A 6,691-nucleotide genomic window follows, 5' to 3' on the forward strand; every position below is an offset into this window, starting at 1 on the left:
TGTAAGGACAATAAATTTTTTATTGATTTTATTAAAAATATAAAAAAAACAAAAATACTATCACAATAATATAATTTATGTTTACATGAAAAGATATTTTCGCAATTCTATTAATTAAGAATGACACCAACTTAATTAGGGATTTAAATAATAGTATAGATAGTTGACTTAATTTCAAATATCTTTAATATTAAAAGGTAGGAGGGTAAAGGAAAATTTCATGAAATTGTTTGTTAGATTTTTGATTTCTAATTGAAGTTTCAACTTTTTTTTTTTTTAGATATTATTGCTTCTCTTTATATCATATAATTTATAATTCATTCATATTAATTATAATTAGGCATGCTAATTGAGTAAGGTGAGAGTGAAAATTGTTAAATCCGCCGCTATTTAGTAGTTAATACGTTTTACTCCACCACTCATCCCGTTTTATTATGGATGTATAATTTTAAAAATCAGTATTATATCTAGAGATGTTAAATGCATCAATTCTTACCTCACCCTACTTCACTTCAATTTAATGTTTGCTATTTATATTTAATATATTTAATTTTTTAAAATCAATTAAATATTTAAATGTATATTTTTTAAAATATTTATATGTTTTTGCCATCCTTAATTATAATATTTGATGGCGGGTTCAAATATGTTTGTTGCTATATATCTACCTAAAACAATGGCATGAAATAGGCATCCAAATTAAAATTATATTAGTTATTTTTATCGAGATGACTCAACTTCAAAAATTACTATTAAACTTAGTTTGATTGGATGAGTTTAAAAACAAAAAACAGGAGGTGGAACACATCCATAACAAGATGAAACCTACATTTTAGCTTTACCAAGAATTTAGGCAAAAAAGAAAAATAAAGAGGTTTTATTCCAGATTCACATGCCCTCTTAGCTATTCTTCATCATTGCCGTGTCCTATCCTACTAACTTTTTCTGTAGCCTGTATAACATTACTAGATGCAATCAGAATAAGGAACATTATATTCAGGAAATGAGTCAGTTAAAGACAAGTTCTCCTTTTAATCTTCAGAATCTGATTCTCCAAAGGATGTCTTTCGTCCAACCATCCAACCTTGAAATCCGATTCCTATTACTTGGATCATCTAAAAAAATGAAGACTGTGCAGTGGAAGACTATGATATAAAGCTGGAGAAGGGTATTCATGAAAAAATCAATCACCATGCTCATTTATTAGCTGCTAGGTGAAGAACAATGACAATTCAAAGAGATGCCATGGAAATCTTTCCCCCACCCTACTTTTTAGTATTCACTAATTAAAGAATATCACTATCAAAGATGAAAGCCATTGACACATTTAATATATCTCAAACTATCATAGCATCTTATAGTTGTAAAATCCCGTAGAATTTAGAAGATCGAAAAGAATGAAGATTACCCCCTTCTGTTTTTCACTCTTGAAATATCCGTGTTCCATGCATATCCAAACATACATGGAAAACTCGGATAAAATTGAAGATGCAAATGTTAAGAAATACTCGTATTTGATACTTACACTTAATTCTGATGCATTTTCTAGAAGGTAGTTCAAATTTTTTAGTTTCCAATGATAAGCTGGAACCAATTACTGTTATAATAATCACCATGCATCAACAAGGTTACAGATTACTGGAATCAGGAAAAAAAGAAAGAAAGAAAGAAAGACATATTGTTGTACCATTCGCTAAAAGTTTTCATATCCTTGCAATCCCAACTCTTAAAAAGTCTATCAAATTTCCATTTTTCAGGTTTTCTAAAGGCTGATTAGATCATAGATTTGAATTGCGATTGCAACCGCATTTTCAGTCGTGTTGCGGATATAACGGATATTGTTGCGGTTACTGCGGATATTGCGATCGCGATTTTTTTTTTAAATTTGCACAACTTATTGTAAAACATAATAATTATAATTATAATTATAATTATAATTATAAAAAGTCACTTTTAATGATTTTTAATGTGCTTTCTAACATTTATGAAATTTTATTAATATGAGAACACAAATTTTACAATAATTAATTATTCTTATATTTATTTATGTATTTTCTAATAATATTATATTAATTAATAACAAAGTAAAAAATATAGGAAATATTAAACCTTCATCATATTTAATAAGTTTAAAATTTTTATAGATAAAATAATTAAAATTTTATACATGAGAGAGGTCTTCAATATTTCTTGATAGCTTTGAAGACGGTGAAGATAACAAAGCATTTTATGCTGCAAAAGAAAAAAGGAATAGATAAATGTATAGATTCTCATTAATTATTCCTATTTCCTACCACTTATTTTTACTCTCATTCTACTTTCATATATAGTTTAACATGCTTCAATTCTTAATTATTTTTCATAAAATATACTCCATTCATTTATCTTTAGATATATTTTAAATGGTTTAATATCATTAAAATTAAAAACATTAACAAAAGTTTTCTTTAAAAAAAAATACCTTACAAATAGTGTGGTACAATTTAGTTTTCACCAATTAGTGGAATGATGAGGAGGATTAGATCCTTCACCTTCACTTTGATAGCGTTCTTGACTTGATTCTCGTGGCCTTTGTCCAAAAATACATCCAAAAAAAGTAAAATTTTCACCTTGGTTTTCATATAACTGATATTGAGGATATACTTGAGGAGCATACATGAGAGGTGGAGGTGGGTGATACATTGGTGGTGGAGTGTAACACCCCTAACCCGTTTTTTTGTCGGATTAGGGTTACGGAACATTACCGTACAAATCATAACAATAATGTCATTTAATATTTAATTAAATGAAACTCATTACAAACCTATCAAACATATACATTTGGGCCTTAAATCCGGCCTTTGAGGTCCTAAAAATAGTTTGGAAACAATTCGGGACTAAATTAAAACAAATCAAAAAGTTGGGAAAAAGTTAAAATTTTAAACACAAGGGTCACACGACTGTGTAGCCAGGCCGTGTGACATAGCCCAGACCATTTGTTGTTCAAACAAAGGGACACATAGCTGTGTCTCAGCCCCTGTCTTAAACCGTGTAACTCACTGAGTTAAGTCACATAGCTGTGTCGCAGGCAATGTGCCAGACCATGTAACTCTCTGACTTGTGACACATGGTCGTGTCGCAGGCTGTGTGCTAGACCGTGTAACTCACTAACTTGAAATAATAAGTGACACACAGCCGTGTAGCCAAGCCGTGTGTGTCACACGGCCATGTGACAGCCCGTGTGCTCCATAATTAACCCTTAAAACAAGACAGCTCAATGCCTATGCTTGTATTCCAAGACACCCTTCTTCCCACACATACATGTAACCAAAAACACACCTTAAACACCTACAAAACATGTCATTCAAACATCCTAAATGTTCCAACCAATATGCCATTCAAGGGCACCACAACTCAAACAATAATCCAACACATTTCAAGCATTTTCATACCTTGAACATATACCGTACAAACACACAAGTGACATGCTTCAATATTGACATTCAAATGACCAATTACACATATTAAATTAAGCATTTTACAAGGCCAAAAAAATGTATACACGAGTTTGGCATCAAACGAAATATCTCAACTTACCAAGTAGTCAACTAACATATCCATTCAAACCTTATACATGTCAAACACACATCACACACTCACCAGTTAGTTACTTTATTCTTAAATTATATCACTTAATCATATTCCTTCACAAGACACACACATAAGAGACCAAACTCACTTATTAACACAAGCATATACCAACTCATTTCAAAACACACACACACACACACATATATATATATATACACGCAAGTATGTTAGGCATAAGCTTAAAACATAACAAACTACCAAAATAGTCAATGGATAGTGTGATTGTGCTCCGATGAAGATTACAACCGATTGAACCTTCTAGTGATCCACAAAACAAGGAAAACAATTATATAAGCAACTAGTGCTTAGTAAGCTCGTATATAGGAAACTTAAACTTATTGAACATTTTAAATTAAACAACCAAACCTACTTTCATCATGTCATATGCCAAACTTCCTTTCCTATACACACCACCTCATAAGGTTAGTAAGTATAACATTACATATAAGTTCCAAGAAAATCATGGCATATGCATAATAAGCATTTAGGCTTTCTACATCATCCATTACATATATGTATCCAATACACATTCTTCTCATTTGAATTCACATAGTTAGTAGATGATAAGTAAACATAACATCTATGAAACATATCATATATTAAGAAGTAAATTCCATGCATATTTCATTCATCATATGATAAATTCTCATCATTTTCATTTCATATATGCATATCCAACTTTCCATTTCATATGAACATTAGTAACATTAAGTTTTTATACATGCCTTTCCATTAACCTTTACTTACCAGTTGAACCGTAAAAAATAACATTGGATACTCGAGAATGCTCACACATAGTGTGTCTTTTCATGTAACCGTAACATTTCCTTTCAATTAGTGCTCACACGAGCTGTGAAATGGGCCTACTCACATGATCTGTGGGTCAGAATGATAGCTACATGATGCTGCTCACACGAACTATGGAGTATTCGCAACAAATGCAGGACATTAATTATCAGTAGGACATTCAAGATCAGCACCCAAAATCGTATAACCCTAATGTCATGTCATTCGTATCCTAAGTATTCACAAGGTTCAAATAGGACTTCTACATCTCAAATCCTTTATTTCAATCGCATTATAACATTTCTGTATACCATCATGAATTTCACATTTATAAATTACAACTTTAAGACAACTAACCTTCTAACAATATCCAAAATATCAATTATCAAATCAAGATTATAATTCACATAATTATACATATTAACTCATCGAAAACATCAAATGAAAAATTTAATCTCTATACTGACTTACCTGTACCAAAATGATGCTCCAACATGATCCAACGACTAATCCTTTATGTTGATTTTACCGCGATTAATGCCCGTTTGAGTTGTTTCTTGATCTAGATAAACATTTTTATTCAATTAATCCCGTTCCAACATTTAAAATAATTATTTTAACATATAACCCTTCATAAAAAAAATTTACAAAAGTACCCTCAAGTTTTACCTTTTATGCAATTTAGCCCTTAAACTCGAAACTTGCAATTTCACCATTGTTAACCATAAATCATGCTAGCCGATTTTTACCCAATCTTATAAAAGCCCATATTTATCAATAATTTCCACTATTTTCCTTGAATTTTACCATTTTCGTAAATAAGTCCTTAAACCTTTAAATCATCAAAATTACTTAACAAAATATGTCCATTTAACAACAAAGCTTAACAATTTATCATAAAACTTAAAAAACATATTAAATTCATCAATGGAAAATTTAAAATTTTTTAACAATTTTGAATACGGAGATACGGGTTAACTAGATTAAGCTGCAACGATCTCAAAAATATAAAAATTGTGAGAAACAGAATTCAAATGGACTTTCATGCACAAGTTGAAATTTGATCAAACCTTTAAAATCAATAATGGAGTTTTCATGTCTTGGTTTCAATCTGAAAGAAAATTGAAGAAGAAAGCTTTTTATTTATTTATTTTATTTATCAAATTAACTTTTTACGCTTATAGTTTTAACTTAAAAATTAACAAAACATGTCCATAATTGTCCACTATCAATATGTATGATATATTTACCATTTAAGTCCATTAATTAACTTTTCATAGCCATTTGACCTATTTAACTAATAGAAATCAACTTTTGTAGCTTTTACAATTTAGTCCTTTTAATTAATTAACTATTTAAACGTTAAAATTTCTTAACCAAATTTTAATATAACCTTAATAGCACTCGTAAATATTTAATAAAATATTTATGGGATCGATTTATAGAAATGAGGTCTTGATACATCATTTTCTAAAACCACTTGACTTTAAGGATTTACCATTTGAACCTAATTACTCATTCAAACAACACAATTTATCAAATCCAAATTTATTATAATTTATATTTGACTCGTAATAATATTTACGAACTCACTCATCGGATTTGTGGCCTCGAAACCACTGTTTCCGACATCACTGGAAAAACGGGTTATTATATGGAGGATACATTTGAGACTGATATGGCACACCATAATTAGGAAATGATGGATAATAACCTATGGTTGTGGATAACCATGTGAAGGTTGAAAATATGAAGGTTGTTTCGGTGGATAAAAACCTTAAGTGCTAGTAGATGAATCACTATACCTAAGGTTACTAGAACTCGATCTCCTACCAAATGAAGAGCCTACAAAAGTATGCTTATTGTCTTTTCCTTTTGATGGAGCTCTAGGTTCACTTGTCTCTCTCCTAGGTTCAGGAAACATATTTCCATCAAATTCTGATCTATCACAGAAATATCCACTAGTGGTACCAACCCCATATTCTCATCCATACCGACTAAAAGAACTAATTTCACCTCCATCACCAATATATCCATCATCATCATCAATTGGACTTAAACCACCACCATCGGGTCCATCACCACTCTAACTTGGCATTGCACTAGAACTTGAATGAGACAAATTTTGTTCTTGAGATTGATCAACATTCATTTCATCATCAGAGGTATCCATAGGCAACACACCGGTATTTTCACCATCTAACAATAGATTCTCTATCTCTTGAAGTCATTTTGATAGTGGATCAACATCTTCAAAGATATAATCAAGGCTGAT

This window comes from Gossypium arboreum, chromosome 10, assembly GCF_025698485.1.
Source record: "Gossypium arboreum isolate Shixiya-1 chromosome 10, ASM2569848v2, whole genome shotgun sequence".
Taxonomy (NCBI): Eukaryota; Viridiplantae; Streptophyta; class Magnoliopsida; order Malvales; family Malvaceae; genus Gossypium; species Gossypium arboreum.